Source organism: Lissotriton helveticus, chromosome 11 (assembly GCF_964261635.1).
Source record: "Lissotriton helveticus chromosome 11, aLisHel1.1, whole genome shotgun sequence".
NCBI classification, from domain to species: domain Eukaryota; kingdom Metazoa; phylum Chordata; class Amphibia; order Caudata; family Salamandridae; genus Lissotriton; species Lissotriton helveticus.
In genome coordinates this window covers 1,195,545,393-1,195,564,371 of record NC_136072.1, presented here as the reverse complement: position 1 = coordinate 1,195,564,371, position 18,979 = coordinate 1,195,545,393, and positions in this window count along the sequence as shown.

The following is an 18,979-nucleotide window of genomic DNA, read 5'->3' as shown; positions in this document are numbered from 1 at the left end:
GACGCATCACTAGGGGGCCTATTACCAAGCAATAGCGATAATTATCGCTATTGCTTGGTTAGAGATAAAATGTTACCGCTAAGCTGCGGCGATTTTTATCGCAGATAAACCTTGGTATTACCAAGGTTTATCGCAAATGCAATAAAAAACGGCCGCAATGCATGAATATCGCTGAAAAGTCAGTGATATTCATGCATTACAGAGCTAATGCTCTTAGCCATGTTATCCACCTCCCATTGGATAACATGGCCAAGAACTGCTCAGGGCAGGTGTTAGCCTTTGGAGATATTCGCGCTTAGCGCGAATATCTCCAAAAGTTGGTAATAGGAGATAGCGATGTTAGCGACTGTTTCCAGTCGCTAACATCTTGGCACGCCCACTTTGCATATCATTAGTGATAAATATCACTGACATGCAAAGTGGGGCTCAAGATGGTCGCTATCTCCTACTAGCTGTTGCTGACTGGTGTTAGCGACAGCTAGGTAATAGGGAGATAATTTTATCTCCGCTTTCTTGGCTTTTAAAGACAAAAAAGCGGAGATAAACCCCCTTGATAATATGCCCCTTGGTTTATATAATGTAGTAAATGTGGGAATGCGGCAGAATCAGTGGGAGTTGAGTGGGAACAGCCACAGCAACTCCCTTGGAACGCCCCTTTCCCGCAAAGGGCTGAGTGAAGAGGAGCTGTGTTTACATGGGCACGCAGGGTGGCTTTACATGGCCTTGTAAATATGGAGTATCACACTGCGACCATGGTGCATCAAGAAAAGTGATGCACTGGCAGCGCAAGGGGCTTGTAAATATGCCCTAAAATAGGTCTGCTCAGGAAAAGCCACCAAGATAGTCCTGTTGTGTCTAAGGCTCAAAAAACTGTAGTCAGGTTGATCAATGCACTTTACTATGAAAAAGTTAGATAATATACGAGCATACTCTCATAGTTTCATTACGACCATCACAAATAGGAGATTCAAAAATTACAAAAAGTAAACTTTTGAGAGCATAGTGAAACATAACGGTGTAGGTAACTCAGGACTTTAAACTCATACGTGCATTGATTTTAAATGTGTTGAGTGCTTTAGTTGTTAGGACCAACTATACTCTAAACTTATAGACATTTTGAGGTGTTAACGTCTTACCACAGAGAGTGGAGGATTTATTTAGATCTGACTATGATGCTGTCATATTAATTTCCCAATTTCGTGTGAGATTGTCCCGGCTCTGTTTAGCGTGGAAAAAACAAATTCTCACACAGTGTGGTCAATTAATCTGTTTCCCTGTATTTTTTGCTTGGTGAATAGAGTGAGTGTTTTCTTGAAAATGGTTTAAAGTGTTTGACCCAGGCAGCCCTGTGATACTGAAGGTGGACACCCGCTTGCTGTTCGCTCACATGTTTACGGCTCCCTGTTTGCCGAGGCATCAGGGGAACCCTTGGTCCACTGGCCACTGTTTCAGAGGTGTCAAAGAAACTGCTTTCTTGTCTTCCTCCCTGGAGATGAGGTCTCTGAGTAGGACGTAGGCGGTGGATGGGAGAGCCTGGGGTGTGATAAGGTCTACAATGGCATCGGTGAATGGGGTTCATGACCCGGGGGGGCCTGTAGACGAGGGTGCCGCGGAGGGTGGTGTTGGTCCGGATCTCTCGGATATTCATACACATGGAATCTTTGCCCCTGGGAGGTCTAAATATTGACTGAAGACAATATGTTCCTGAAGTTGTAATTTGTTCATCATGACTCTGCCGGGGTGGAGTAAGTTAGACATATATAGTTTGCCAGGATCTGCAAATGTTTTTTACAAGGGGGGGTTATGGTACCATGTACTACTGAGAGCCAGCAACAGCTGCCTTTGAAAGTCAGGCATAAACTATACTTGCAATGGCGCCAAGGGGCAAGGAAGGATTTGCTTGTTGCAAGGGCCTGGATTTGATCCTGGAGGTAGAGTAGATGGTTTAGTCTTGGTTGCCATTATTCTGACTTTTTCAGAATCTTGAATTTCCCCACAGTGGACTGCGGCAGGAGTGGAGGGGTGCGCGGAAAGAAAGAGGGGGCGGTGTTATTGGCCAGGGAGTCTTGACTGTTGCTCCTTTTGCACTTGTAGTAATCCAGGACTTCAAGTTTGAGGCTTCCTAAATCCTTGAGTGTGATTTGCCAAGTAAGGCTTTTTGTTCTGTTCGTGCCTTCAGGGTAGCTTCTTCTACGTCTTTTTCAGCAGAGTAGTGTCTCCTCCTGTGACATAGTCTTGCCAGGCCCTACAACTTTTCCTTGCTGCATGTGCACTCTCGGTTTTGTTGCAGCTCAGCCAGCTCATCATTTCTGCCTTTAGGAGTATATGTAGAAGAACTGCTGCTAACTAACGCTAACGCTAATTAGCTGCAGTTTTCTTAATGCGGTCTATCACCAAAAACTATCACCCTGTTAGCGATGTATTTATAATACATCGCTACATGGCAATAGTTTTCAGGTAGCCGCGGTGAAAACTGCCGATAACACTAGCAAGGCGATACAAAACTGTCGAGCAAAAACTGTCAAAAGGCCCGGACTGGAGATTATCCTACGATGTCACGCCTAAGTCAGTTTATAAAGCTGCCCTATCGAAAATTCATAAACTTAAACGCACTACCATGAGAGAATATTGTAATAATAAAATCCACTCTACAGGTAATTCGGCTAAATCCCTCTTTAAAATTGTACAAGATTTCACCAAGCCTCCCCTTACCATTAGTGTAGTCCCCCCTACCTCAAACTTGTGCAAAGGGCTATCCAATTTTTTTCAGGATAAAATTCATGATATCTATTCCACCTTTGCCCCCCCACAACATACTCCAGATCTTGCTGCTGGGTTGGTCAGCAATGGCGATTTGACCACTTTCCGCCCTATCTCTCCTGATGCCTCACTTCAAAAACCTTTAATGTGTAAATCCGGTTCCCCCAACGACCCCCTCAGTTTTTCGAACTCCTGGCACCCCTTATCAATACCTCACTGAACCAGATCTGGAACGATTATTTGTGCTCTGGCACCTTCCCCGCCGTGTGGAAGCAGGCTCTTCTGGTGTCGATACTCAAAAAACCTGATGCCGACCATACTGTTTTAAAAAATTATAGACCTGTTTCACTCTTGTTGGCTCCGGCTAAAATTCTTGAAAAAATAGTTCAGGAACAACTTTCCAACCATTTCCATGTCTCTCAGTCTGGCTTCAGATCCAGCTACAGTACCGAGACAGCCCTTATCAAAATCTCCGAGAGCATCCGTGAGAGCGTTGATTCGGGCAAAGCAGCAATGCTAGTGCTTCTCGACCTCTCCGGCGTGTTTGACACGGTTTCCCATCCTATCCTTCTGGATAGATTAAGCAACATGGGTATTCAGGGCACACCCCTGTCCGGGATCCGGTCCTATCTGGGAACCAGGACTCAACAAGTTTTTCTCCATCATTTCGTCTCCGCAGGGTCTCAGAAGGCTCTGCCTTGATTCCTCTCCTTTGTAACGTCTACCTATCACACCCTGTGGCGCTGGTCGTATCGTGTAGGGTGAGGGTGATCTCTAATGCTGACGACACCCAACTTGTGTTTTCCTTTGATGAACATTCCAAAGCAGCATTCTCTAACTTTAGACACTGCCTGAGTAACATCTCAGCGTGGATGTCACTTAACACTCTTAAGATTAATTCGGACAAAACGAGGTAATCTTCTTCCATCAAAAAATCCCACCTCCCCCAATGTGTTGGTGGCCACCTGAGATGAAGCCACCTCCCAAGCCAGCTGACTCAGTAAGGAACCTCGGCTTCCAGTTTGATAATGAATTTTCCTGCAAAACTCACATTAGACAGGTGTCCTCCTCTTGCTTTGGGAAGCTCCACATATTGCGTAAATTCCTCCACTTCCTCCCCCTGGAGTCCCGTCAGACGGTAATCCATGCTTTAATTACTTCCCATCTGGATTACGCCAACAGTCGTTACCTGGGGGCGACTGCCTATTTGATTAGGCGCCTACAGATTGTACAAAATGCTGCAGCCAGAGTGATCTGTAAAATCCCTTTTCGTCATTCGATCACCCCCATTTGAGGAAGCTCCACTGGTTACCGGTGATTAAACCTATCGAATTCAAGGCGCTCCTTACGGCTTTCAGAGCTTTTTGAGGGCCATGGCCCTGCATTCCTTAGAGCAAGACTCAAGCATTATCAACACAACCGGACCCTCAGATCTAACCATCTTCGTCTCCTTGCTACCCCCTGTTTTCACAGGTCTAGAACGAGCGGCAGAGCTTTTGCTGTTACCTCCAAAATCAGGAACGCCTTGCCACTCTCCCTCCGCTCCTCTGAGTTAGAACGCATCTTTCATCCACCATCTGCATTAGCACCGGGATGCCCCCATTGGGGGTAGCTGTGTGGTAAATAATAAATATTTCGATCCCATTGCACTTACTACTTTTGGTATTCACAGAATGCACTTACTACTTTTGGTATTTACAGAATGGATTTACGACTACTAACTTTACGTCCGCATTCGGGCCGGAGATTATGACCCGGAGGCGGAGCTTCAGGCCTGGAGGCGGAGCTTCCGTCTGAGGGGCAGAGCTTCCGGACTAGCGTCGGAGCTTCCGGCCCAGAGGTGGAGTTTTCAACCATGGCTAAATCGCCGCCACCGACCGAAATCCCGATCTCTGGGCCGGAAGCTCCACCTCCCGGCCGGAAGCTGCGCCTCCCGGCCGGACGCTCTGCCTCCCAGCCGGAAGCTCCGCCTCCGGGCCAGAATCTCCGCCCCGAGTGCGGACGTGAAGTTAGTAGTCGTAAATCCATTCTGTGAATACCAAAAGAAGTAAGTGCATTCTGTGAATACTAAAAGTGGTAAGTGCATTCTGTGAATACCAAAAGTAGTAAGTTTAGCATTTTGTCTTAAGTTAATTCTGTGAATCGGGCCCACAGTGCTTAATTTGTAAATTATTAAGTACCAGGGCTCTGACCAGGAGGCCACTACAGCTTGCACCACCCATCGCCCTTGTCATCGCTGCCAAAACAACTACTAACCATCTCTCTTGCATGTAAATGCGACAGTTCAGATAATTCCAGGTTTCCAAAGCTAAAGGGATGGCTGGGGAGGCAGGTATGAGCAATTTTAATGTATATTGTATTCCTAAACTACCGTTGTTCTGCTTATCTCTAAATTAGATGAGTAGCGCCACCATGTAGTAAACTGTTCTAAGTATAGTGTTGACAATTAAGTGCCGGTGCTGAGCACCGGAAAGCACTGTCTCAAACTAGGGACAGAATACGTATTAATATAAAGGATGTTCGTCATGACAAGGTGGGCTTTTACACCACGCTGCCATTATGACCATCCATTACAACGCAAGTCGTTACAACGACTTGCGCTGTAGGCGCTGGATTTTGGAATAGTATGATTTACTATTCCAACTCCAGCCTATGCAACAGTAGGGAAATTGTTGGAATAGTAAATCTACTATTCCTTAGCATCTAGCGCCATCTAGCGCAAGTCATTGTAACTACTTGCGTTGTGATGGCAGTGTCGTAATGGCAACGCGGTGTAAAGCCCGCGTTATCATGGCTGTCTCCCAATAGAAATCATTATTTGAAAGGGACACCCACAACACGTTGCTTCCAAATAGCGATAACCGATCTATTTCTAAATTTATGTTACTTTCAGTAAGAAGTTACTCACTCGAGCGGTGAGTTTGGCACAGTGCTGTAAGCATTGTTTGAGTTGGAAACTCTAAATGGGAGATTATACCATTGGGAAAATGCTTTGCACATCTGGCCCATCCCCCTTACATTGTAAGGAGGGCCTAAGAGAAATCCTCTCTGATCCCAGTTTAGCGCCGCTTTCCATAATAACCATCTAGATTTTCATTCATTCTCCTTGTCTTGTAGCAGCTCCATTACTTAATAAAATGTTCCTGTGAGGTCCTTTTGATGAGCATTTAATGCAATATTTCAAAACCTTTTTTTTCCAGTTTCTTTGGAATTTAGGCACCATATTCAATAACAAACACAACCACTGAAACAAATGAAGCCATTCATTTGAGACAGCAAGACATTCTATTTTTACAGATAATCAGAGGGCCTATTTGAAAGGCATCAATGAAATCTCATTATTAATTCACAAGCATTCTCTCTCACATCTGCAACAAATCCCTGGGCGCCCAGGCTGACACAGCACTGAATATCATTCCATTAAAACACAGCAATTAAGCAACTTTCAACTCGGATAATCATGAACATGTACTTCATTTATCACCACTAAACTCTCCCTGCTTCAGAGTGACAATCGGTTCATTAGTGCAGCAGCTAAGAACAGTAATTCAGCAAGTGAGGCCTTTCTCTTCTGGGGCAGAGACATGCCCTGCCAGGCGCCAGATGCTATTCCCAGTTCTATACATTCAGCTGCACCCTAAGGGGAGGAGCCAGACCGCAGCAAGGTTCTCCTACTGGAAGCGGCAGCAGCAGTCGGCGCCGCGATGTCAAATAGGGCGGGGGCTCCATTCCTGATCTGTCACCAGGTGAGGTGAGGTCCATTTCTCAGAAGACACAGGATCTAAACAGTATCCTGTGACTTGCGGAGGAGGTAAACAAACTTTACAACGCAACTTTTACATCGCAGAGCCTTTACAACGCAACCATTACAACGCAAACTATTACTTCACGCCTGCAAATCAGGTTCTTTAGGTTGTATTGATTCCAACCTTAGTCTTTCTATTTTCTATTCACATATTTTTCACTACGCAGTAGCCAATACTTATAGTGGCCCTGAGGAAGGCCTTGGATAAAATAACATCCAGATAGGCTGAAACATGTCGACCAGAACCAGTCACATCTAAGTAGTTCATTTGTTTATACACTTTTGCACTGTTTTTCATTTGGATTAGCAGAAGATATCTATTAAAACATTTTTCTTCTACTACTGATTTTATTCTCACATTTCACACCTATGCACTGCGTCCATCACTCACTCTTCACATCTGCAGTTTCTCACTTACCTTCTTTCTTGAAAATATCTGTGAGCTATCCTTTCTTAGTGAGAAGGGTGCAGCCCCTGGTTAAACTACTGAGTAACCAGGAAGGAGAACCCAGATGATGTAGCATGTCACTTCGGTGAGTGATGGGTTTCCGTCCTTTTTAAAGGATTTTCCTTCTTATAGATATCTATTTTTGCCTTCTAATAGGTACTATACTCTGAACACAGAATACTAGCTTTTCTGCATCTAAATTGGTTTTTACACTTCCTATTTTTTTAGACCCATCGGTAGTTTATTTGTTTACAAGTACATTCAGGGGAGTATATCCATGCTAGTCTTTAAATATTCCCTTGGACCCTCTATACACAGTTTGTTTAATTTGTTTTACTTTGGAACACACCTTATGTATTTGTGATGTATCACAATGTGAACACTCACCAGCACTGAGCATTTTTCTGTACAGCAGAATAGTTGTTCAACATGTGTTTCATTAACTGAATTATCTTAACTGCATTTGTCAAATTCTCAATTCATTGGATTCTCCAATTTGTGTCTCAATTTTGTCAACAAAAATCATCACATGGAACCTGTGTAGTATCCCTACAGGACAAGTGCATAACAAAAGGGCTCCAGGATAAGAACTTGAAATGAACCTGTTGCCATCACAACTATACTAAAGGAAACAGAAACATCAGAGGGGAGAGTTGGACCCCTTTAAAATCCACCCCACCCTTAAATGATGATCAACTTTGTGAAAATCGTGGAGAGTAGAAGAGTGCTGGAACTGAATGGAAGCAAAAGACATGCATTTTACTTCCAATAACCTGCACAACTGAAATAGCACCCTCTCAATCCGTCAGCTCTCATCAGAGAGGAGTCAGACAAGGGAACACAGAAGGCACGCATGTAGCAATGGAGCTCCCAAGCTTCCACAGGGACCTGCACCATCGCCACTTGTACCAGGAGCTCCGATAGTAGCTGAGATAGCCCTTCCGAAATCCCATGCCACCTGCGTGGCAGAACCTAGAAGACCCAAGTGTAGATACAGGCTTAAGGGAGACACTCAACCAACAGCGTCCACTTCTGTGCTGGCTAGGACCCATCACTAGGAACCCCTCATACGACACGCAGGAAGAATCGAACCCTGTGTAACCATGAAGCAACCTGAATACCACGTGAAGCACAACCAGTTACTCCCATTGGAGAACCACCTTGCTTCTGATGACACACCTTGCACGTTTGTGGATGTTCACACGGATGAGCCCTGGGGCCCAGCTAGGAATGTTGGCACCCTAAACTTACAAAAGGGGCAATTCACACATAATGGTGGAATTTCTGTGTTCATTTGGAGCTTTCCAACATAGGTTTCCCTTGAAAATGGTTTATTACTAGGACTTTTGAGGTTCCACTTTAGAGTTTTTATATATAAAATTACTTCTTAGAACTTTTAACCCCTTTAGTGTAGGTGTCTGCCAGCGGCCCATGCTCGCACTCCCTCCTCAGTGCATTTGTTGGTCATTGGTCAACACTGAGGAGGGGTATAAAGGACCCTCTGTTAATTTGCACCAGAGGGACCCCAGCATTTAATTTTTAGCTCAGGCTTCTCGGCAAGAGCTTCTTGAGATGCTGAGGCTGACATCATTAATGTAAAGTGAAAGTAAAACAGGCTGATGGGTTTTACTTTCTCTACATCAGAGCTGGGGGCATATCTCAGTCTCTGAGCAGAGATTGGGGTGAGGGAGTTAGCATTGGAAAGGGGAGAATCTCCTCTTTCCAATGGTATTCCGGCCCGGTGGATCCCTGCTCGAGGGACATCACAGGTGAGTGATCCGCAAGCAGGGATCCACCCGCTAGACACAAGGGATATCCAGGAGTAGCCCCTAAGGCAAGGGTGTGTGCTCCCCTGGACCCGGATGGGGCGAGTACCCTGAATCCTTCACCCTGGTAGGTTGGGGGCAGAAAACGCACTAGACACAAGGAAAATGAAAACAACGCATAAAAGAAAGGAGTGGGAGCTGCCCACCATGGGCATGGCCAAACCCCCACCCAAGAAAGGAGCAAACAGTCTTTCTGCCCCATCCCCCCCCCCAGGGGCCAGAATAGAGGTTTGCCCCAATCTGTCTTCTCTAGGGGATAGAAAGTCCACTAGACACCAGAGAAAGTGAAAAACGTATTTTTTTTTTATTACAGGGGTGTGGGTTGTCCACCATGGGGATGGCCATGCCTGTACGTCAATAACGGCCCAACAGTCTTACTGCCCCCTGTCGGGGCAGGTGAAAAGCCCTCTAGATACCAAGGATTAAAAAAATAATTAGAAAAAGATAAGGGTAGGTGCTACCCAACATTGGCTTGGCCATGATGTCAACCCCTGGGAGGCACATTGGACATTTTCCCAATCTGCCTCCCCCGTGGCAGCAGAAGGCCCACTAGACACAGGTATACCAAAATGTAATCAAAACAAACAAAAGGAGGGTGCGACTTACTTTGCTCTTCAGCCATACGCCGGCCACAGAAGGGCAATATTGTCTTCATCCTCTCTTGAAGGAAGAAAAGAGATTTGAATCAATTGGGGAGGTGCCACAAATGAGCAAAAAGGGGGAGTAGAAAGCCCTCTAGACACCAGGGTGGCAGGGGGGCAGGTGTTGCAATTTAGCACTGGCCACATCCGCACTCCAACAGGGACAAACCATTTTGTTTGCCAACCTAGGACAGAGAGGAGTTAGCACCTGAAAAGAGACAAATCAATCTTTCTGGCACCCCCTAACTCAAGGAAAGGCATGGATGTTTGCCACCAATTTGCCTCCCAGGGGGCAGAAAGCCCACTGTAGGGCAGGAATATATTTTTTAATAAAATAAAGGGGTGGGTCAGGCTCATCCTAACATCAGGCTCCACTATTAACCCTAAACAGTCTTTCTGTTCCACTGCAGACTGAAGCATCCCATCCCAAGGAGAGGATATTTGATTATTTTTGGGTTTGTTTTTACATATGGGTCAGGAGAGTGTGGCTCACTTGCAATATCATACCATTAGCCAAGGTGAATGGTGCACTTTTTGGGCTTGGGTAGGCCGCCACTGAGTAAACATACCAGAACCAACATTTCTGAAAACTAGGCCCCCCGGGGAGTACACAGTGGTGTGCTATGTACCCACAATGTTTTCTTACCCACGATACGCACCAAACCTCAATCTTTGCCTAAAATCTCACATTTGTCTTGCATTTCTGTGAGGTATGTGTCGGGAATCCTCAGGGATTCAGCAAATTTATTCCACCCAGTGTTTCCCCACTTGCTCCAATAAAAACAATATTAAACTTGTTTGGCTGGGCCTAGTGCGCGCATCAAGAGTGGATTAAACCAGGGTCAATTGTATTCCTTGGAGGTGACTCTCAATGAACTTGGGTTGATCTGTTTCCACAATCAGACTGGCACAGAAAATAGATTTGACTCAAACTTAAAAGTGGTGCCCATTAGCGAATTGCATAGCTAAAAAGTGACCCACATTGGCAAACCAAGGTAGGTTTAAAAAAGTAAATACACGTTGTATAGGTGTTTTACAAGGTATGGAAGATGGCATGCATGTGTGCTTGCTGCAGGCAATGTATGCGGTAGTATCAGGGGTTTCAACAGTTAAAACTGGGACACCAGACCATAAAACAAGCCCACAAACAGCCAGAAACAGTCCCACACACTAACCTGTCAGACCAGCCTTTTGGTCACTACCTGATTGCCTTTTAAGCCAGCTCAACCCTGTCAGTTCTTGTCACGGGACTAGGCTCAGTCCCAAAAATGGGGCAGCATTTTCATCATGACAAGCGGGTGATGGTAGAAATTGTGCGGATTTCTGTGGATTGAAGAAGTTTCCGTCACAGAAATGTAAAGAAAATTTGCAATTCTAGTCAACAGATAAGATTTGTAAGGGCCTCTGGGTAGGACACCCTGGTAAGAGTCATGCAAGCCACGTCACCATGGATTCCCCTGGGAGTCTAGCTTTCAATAATGTACAGGTTTGCTAGGTTTCGCTAGGTGCCGGATGAGCTAGGCCCAAAATCCACAGCTTCCCCTTTTGCAAAAAAAGGGGTCCGTTTTAAGTGGAAAAATGTGATGCGTCCATGTTGTGTTTTGGACACTTTCCTGGCACTAGGGGCCAGATGTAGGTAGGAATCATTTACCGATTTTTAATTACCGAATTTTACCGATTCGGTAATTAAGAATCGGTAAATATGAAGGGTGGACATGTAGGTCCATCCAGATGTTTTTTTTACCGAATCGGTAAAAATCTGTATTTACCGATTCCGTAAATACCGACCGGTAATGGCCATTCATTCCTATGGGCTTTGAAGCCCATAGGAAAGAATGGGCATTACCGATTCGGTATTTACCGAATCGGTAAATATCGAATTCCACAAGGGTGCAGGGGGTGTCACTTTGACACCCTCTAGCACCCCCAAAACATGTTCGGGTGCCATGTGGCAGGCATACCTGCCCTAAGGGCAGGTCTGCCTGTCATATGGCACAGGTGTGCATGCACACATGTGCAAGCACACCGGAATCGGTATTTTACCATCAAATAGAATTGATGGTAAAATACCGATTCTGTAATGCTTGTGGGACTCTGAAGAGTCCCACCTACATCTCATAATTACCGAATCGGTAAAAATACAGATTCTGTATTTTACAGATTCTGTACATTTACCGATCGGTAAATTTACCGAATCTGTAAAAATCAGGGCCCTACATACCAATTCTGATTTACCGGTCGGTAATAGCCGAAAATACCGATTTTCGGCCGTTACCGACCGACCTACATCTGGCCTTGGTCTCCCCACGCAAGTAAGGTACCACTTTTTTGTGAGACTTGGTGGTTGAAATTTTGTGGTTCACCTTAGTAAAGTCACCTTAGTAAAGTGCCCACGGACTGTTTAGGATTGCATGTCACAATTGAACTCACTAAAAACATTCATGTATTAATTCCAGATCAGTTTGTATTGTTTAAAAGTTAGAAGATGTTCTTTCTTTTTTTTAAAAACGCACAAGTTTGTCACTAGACAACTGAGGTGACATACTTACAACAGCATGGGGTTCCACAGACTCAAGTAGGGAACATGAGCAGATCTTTCAAGATATTTTGTCACATTGGCAAACTAACATTAGTTTTTATTGCTGGATACCTATTATTCCAAATTTTGTACACTTGTTTGTTTCTTAGTCGTGAATAAGTTGCTGTGCACAACCGTCAAACGCGACAAAACTAGTGTTGGCGCAGACTTTCGAGAATAAATTGAAGTGATTGTTTTTAGCAAAGAATCAAGCATTTTTGTTTCACTGTTATTGATACACTCTATTTATTGTTAGCGTGTGCAGGGGACTGTTGTTTCAACCTCTACAATAAGACCACAGTCTTTTTGTAAGACAAAGCTGTCATCACTCATTGGATTGCAATGGGTGTGATTAATGCATCATGCTGTAAGGCAGGCACCATCCCTCCATTACCTCATCTAGTCCTTGATCACCCACTGTTGCTACTCTTGGAGAGCTAGTTGTATAAAGGCTTATTGAATTGGAATTTAAGAGTATTGTAGGAAATGGGGAACCACAAATGAAAACAGTATCTGTTTCACTTGGCCCTATATTCAGAGTCACCACAAACTGTTTGCTTTTTCTCCTCCTGTTTTCCTAACCCTTTCTTGTTGGTGCTAAACAGTGTTAACGTGCTTGTGCTCTCTTTTTTAAACATTGTGGAAAAGTAAATTTTGCCATGTTCTATGTCCCTACGTGTTCCCCATCTTATGTTATATGTGTATGATCAATATGCATATGTATTCCCTTATGATCGATTAAAGACGCAAGTACAGTTGTGTCCAATTTCAGTATGCCAGTTCCCAGTTCTCGTGAAAGCTACGAGTATTAGGCCTATGTAAAGCTATGTTGCCACGTTTCACAGTGTGCACGTTAATTCAGTAAAAGTCCCCGTTTCTAGGCCTCAAAAGGGCCCGGACACCAGATTCAGCTCCTGTTTCCTGAACCCTCGCTGAGGAGCGATACAGCCCCCACCTGTATCCCTGACCCTTCACTTACTTCCTGCCTCACAGTGCCTGGCTCTGCCTGCCAGTCTGCCAAGAGTATGTTATGATTCTAGTTATCAGTCCAGCTCTCCTTCTCTGCATTCCTAAGCTACTGAATCGCATCAATAGTTTCAGTCATGGTCTAGCCTTTACGTCTCCATGTAAGAGAAATACTGTATTAATGGTCATTTAATATTCCTCAACACGCACTACATGTAGAATAATGCATGCACCAGTCTTAGAGTCTGTTAGCCTTTGCCCTGCTAACTTCTGGATTCTATCAACATGTTCTCTAAACATCAGATACTAGATAGTGTTTAGGTACATGTCGCTCTGACACTCCAGACTTTAGTCTCCTCTTCTAGCGCAGAAGTCATAGCCCCCAGTTCCTCCTAGTAACACGTCATTGCCAGCTTGCGCGCACCACTAGGTCAGAGGTCCCGGCTCCTTAGGTAGCCCCCTCCATGTTTTCCGCCCCATTTATGACATATTCTGTTACGTTTACATCACATGTCTATGTATACGCCTCTTGTTACACCCACTTCAGCCTTATCTTTCGCGACTGCTATGAACTCCGCCCACTGCTACGCCTACTGTATTAACTGTAATGCAATTGTTTAACTATAAATATTGTGCACTGTTATTAAAAGTTACCCTTATGCTCCCAGATCCTGCCCCCGGCAGCTGCCATCCTATTCCCGTGCAGGTTGTCCTGTTGCTGTCCTTTATGCTGTATTAAAACCTGCAAACTCAAGATACCTCGAATCTTGACTCTTATTTATTGAGCTATCTGTTATTGTATATCTAGTCAAAAATAGAACAGGTATTTAATTATTTATTTACCACATAATGGCGCCCGAATAGGGACTTGCCCTTTCCCCACGCGCCGGAGAAGCCACGCAAGCCCCCTGATCCTCTGCAGTCGTGACGGAACCATCCTGCGCAGTGGCAGATATTTCTGCTTCAAGTATCCCTCAGGTCCACGGAGGAGACGGAGGTTGCGGTCCAGCATCCAGACGAGGCGGTGGAGGAACGCGGCGAGTCCCGACCAGAGCCCAAGCCGAGAGTCCAAGGTCCGAGGTATCCGGAGGCCCACCCGTAACTGAAGTCCGAAGTTCATAGTCCGCCGTCGTAGCAGTCCAGTCCAGTCCGAGGCCTTCCGTTCTTGCTGCCCGGTGAGTACCGTTGCTGGGGTAGTATCTAGACAGGGTCAATTAATTTGTCTCTGGTCCGTGGGTTTGGGTACGCAAATCCAACACGAAGTGTCCACCTAGGTGGATGCGGGTCCTGACGTGTCTCTTTATGAGACCGGTATGTTTCGTACTGTTTCAGCAGTGCATCTAGTAATTCTAGTAAGTTCTGTTCTCGAGAAATTCATGTGTTTTTGTTCTCAAGTATTCCAGGTAATGTTTCTGTTCGAACTGATATTTTAAATGTCATTTCAATGTGTTTTCAATGTCGTGGTATGCATGAGTTGTTTTCTCAGTCATTATTGTGTTTATCGTGTATTGTATTGTGTCCAGATCCCAGTTTACGTCATGCCTCTGTTCTCAAAATTACGTCAGTTAAGAACTAGGAAAGGTCTGCTCGAGGAAGCAGTTCCTGTCCCGCCTAGGGACAGTCCAGGTCATTTTATGTATCATAAGCATGGCATAAGTGCCATATTATATCTAGATTTATGGGTCGAGTATACTAAGGAATTAGAAGAGAAATATAGATGGCCTGTATCAGGCACATGGGATGCCGAGTGCATCATGCGAGTAGAAGAAGCATTATGGAAAAAGAAATCCAGACAGTCCCAGAAAGATGCCATCGAGTTATGGTGCAAAGAATCTCATAAAAGAACCGAAAAAGAAATCAGAAAAGCAGAATTAAGTAGAGAATCCTCAGAAAGAGCCCAAGAAAGGGAATTAATCGAAATAGGTGAACGAGTTAAAACCGAACAGTCAGACAGACAGAGGAATGCCCTTATTAAGGGTATGTACCCTCTTCTTGCCGAGGGCTTGCCAAAAGCAACCCCGGAGGCATCCAGTAATTTTCCGCCACCACTAGTTCCGACCAAGCTACGTCACAAACCGACCGTAGCTGATATTTTTCTCTCGTCCTATTTGGACGACACAGTCCCCGAATATGCAAATCCTGTTCCGCCAGCTCCTGTAAATAATGTAATTTCTGTTCCTCCAGCCACCGGGGCACCTGTTACAGCACCTGTTACGGTACCCCCGGTCCTGCCTACAGTACAAGTACCCGCTACATCGGTCACCCTGCCAGCACGAAGAGTATCAGTCGACGATTCCAGTTTAGGGGCCGCGGGAGGAGGTCCCCCGGGAACCCCGCTGCCACACAAACGTGTAACGTCAGTCGAGTTACATGAACGTGCGTTACAGCGTACGCCCAAACATCAGTCCGTTGCAGATATCAGGCGAGCTCTTACCGAGTGCGTTATGATCCAGTTCCAGGTGATGATAGTATGGTTATATATTCATTGCGTGTAAGACGGGTGACCGAGTATTTGGACACCCTACCGAATATGAAAGAAGATCTAGACAGAATATATCGTTTCATTCGTACAGGAACAGATTCAGAAAGTATTGGCGAAATCATGTCTCTAAGGAAAGCTGAGATCCAGCTCATGCTATTAAAGTTTCTAATTAATTGTTTAATAAGGGAACAAGATTATCCGACTAAAGATCCGACCGAAATGAGAGTTCTGACAAAATGGAGTGATCATATAGCCGAGGGAAGACACAGGACACTCAGTAGTATAGAGAGTATGTACAAGAAAATTCGTAAGGAAATAATAAGGTTACACGAGAAACGCAAAACAGCACAAGTAAGCGAGAAAGAAAATGACTCTTCTACTGAAGAGGTAGACGACGAGAATCCTTCCAGAATAGCGTATGTAGGTAGAACTAGACTTTCCAACCGACATTCACGTCTAGACTACAAGAAAACTGTTCCTCTTCCAGCACCAGAACAAGGTTCTCTAGAGCAAGTATTTCAAGCTACCGATCACATTCTGAAATCACGAATCGGTTATAGTGAACTTAGTACCATGCATGAACAAGAACTAGCCCGATCAGCAGTCCGATGGGCTACTGATTCTACCACTTTTCCAGACGAAATAGTGGCACAAATGTTTCTGAAACTGCCCCCAGCCGAGCAGCGACTGGTGGGTATGTATATGATCCAGCACCTCATTACACTGTATGAGGGTCAGCATTCTGATCCAGGTCCGTTACATGATGTTCTGAACGAGTTACTCCAGTATAGATGGAAAGGTCTAGGTACCGATTTAATTAGTATCATTCTAGAACAGCGCCACAAATATAGAACGTTTCTGAATCCGCATTTTGTTCACGTCTCACCTCCAGAAAGTAAACCGTTTTACATAGATAGACAGCATCCGTTACGAGAAGTACACCCAGTTAGGACACAGGGTGGTGAAATGCAATGAGTATTTGTTTACACCCCGATTACAAAGATGGAACTCTTAGAGATGAAAAAGTTAATTCCCTGTCACAACAGAGATCCAGCAGGGTTCCACCGTGAATTAAAAGACATGCTCTGTATGGGAGAATACACGTATCCAGATATAATTAAAATGTTAAAGGTCCTGTTGCCTGCGGGCACATATGAAAAACTCAAGGAAAAAGAATGGGAGGTGGGAGAGAAAAAGATTGATTGGACAGCTCTAGAAGCTGAAGATAAAATACGAGTACCAGGTACCGGTCTAGGAGATAAATGTAAAGAATTACCTGAACTGTTAATACAAGTTTTGCCAAGATTACTAGCCACGAAAAAGGAAGACTGGGATGCAATCTCAGCCTGTAAACAGAAACCAGACGAGGATACTAGTGATTTTTATTCTAGATTCGAGAAATGTTTTAGTATTAACAGTGGTTTGAAGACGAGTAGCGAGTCATACCCTCATCTTTTTGTTACTAAACTAGTCGAGAATTCAAGTCCACAAGTTAAAAATCGAGTTTTGAAAGTCGAAAGTACCTGGCAAGCTAATACTCCGTCCCAAATGCTTCAGATGCTTCAGTATCACCAGAATAGAATCAGAGAAGAGCAAGAACACGAAAGGAAACGTATGAAAGACACGAAAATGAAAGTATTAGTTGCACAATCTGTTCCTCAAGACAGTCAGAAGAGGGGTACGAATCAAGCCAGTCATCCTGCAGTTCCTGTTAAAGGGACCTGCAATTATTGTAAACAGCCAGGTCATTTTATAAACGAGTGTGCAGTTCTGAAACACAACATAGCCACTGGTAAAACTAAAGAAAGACCACGTCCGCCTAGACAAGAACAAGTTTCACAGACTTCTCAGTCACCACAGAATGCACAACAGACAGCTCCAGCACCGCAGCCTATCGCTGCAACACAGCAGGTTACACAGCAAATGTACCAGTATGCACAGTCCGAGTATCCAGATTACCAGCAGTATTCATGAAACAGCCTAGAGAGGGAGGTAGGCTTGCCTCTCATCGAGATACCTGTAGATCAAGAGGGTCCCTATGTTCACAGTCAAGTATTAGGGAAAGACAGAAAGTTTCTGATTGATACAGGGGCAAGTAGGACTACTATCAGTCATGACGAGGTTCCAGGGGCTCCGCTCTCAGGCTCTAGAAATGTTTCCCTTGGATTTTCAGGAAAGCCTATTGTAAACGAGATATCAAAGCCAGTTACTCTAGAAGTAGGTCCATTGTCCCGAACTACTGATTTATTACTTACGAAATCATGTCCAGAAAATTTGTTGGGTATTAAGACATTGAAGGAATTAGGTGCAGTAATATGTTGCTCCCCAGAGGGAGTTCATTTGTTTTTGCGTGACTTCAAAGGTCACTATGTATTACGTGATTTTGATCCCAGATTGTCTAATGTACCGCAGCATTTATGGGCGCACGGTCCAACTGATGTAGGTTTCATGCAAATCACACCCCATCGTGTGACTCTCAAACCAGGTATTGTTTTGCCACGAATCAGACAGTACAGATTGCCACCTGAGGCTGTAGCAGCCTTATCCAAAATTATTGATGAGCTTATTGTTCAAGGAGTGGTTGTAGAAACTGACTCCAATGTATGTAATTCTCCTATCATTCCAGTCATGAAACGTACTGATCCAAATGCACCTCCAGTATATCGATTAGTGATTGACCTTCGAGAACTTAATAAATGTATCATTCCCCAGTACCCAGTTGTTCCAGATATTTCTTCCCTATTGACAGCTATTGATTCTGAAGCTACATTTTTCACTGTCATAGACCTCAAAAATGCATTTTTCAGTGTCCCCATTCATCCAGACAGTCAGTTCCTTTTCGGATTCTGTTTAAATGGAAGGAGCTATAAATTTACACGAGCTCCTCAAGGTTTCACAGAAAGTCCTAGTATTTACAGTCAAGCACTTAAAAGACAACTAGACAATATTCACATGCCAACTGACACTGCCCTGCTCCAGTATGTCGATGATCTACTGATCACAGCCCGTTCTGAACGTGACTGCGAGCGAGCGTCACTTACAGTTCTGTATTTCCTAGCCGAGCAGGGGCACAAGGTGTCCCCTTCGAAGCTTCAATTCTGTGTCCAGCAAGTGATCTACTTAGGCCACTTACTGTCCAAGAGGGGTAGGCAGTTGACACCTGACCGTATCCAGTTAATAGCGAGTCTTCCTCAGCCCAAGACCCAGAAGGAGGTACGAGCTTTTATCGGCCTCACTTCTTATTGCAGACAATGGATTCCTCAGTATGCATTTCTAGCCAAACCACTGATACAGTTAACGACACAGGAGGCAGCCGTATCGACTGTCCTCCCTTGGACATCTGAACATACACTTGCTTTTAATGAATTAAAGAAAGCCTTATGCCAAGCTCCTGTTTTAGCTACACCGAACTACAATAAGCCTTTTACACTTTTTGTTACGGAACGTGAAGGTACAGCATTATCTGTTCTCAC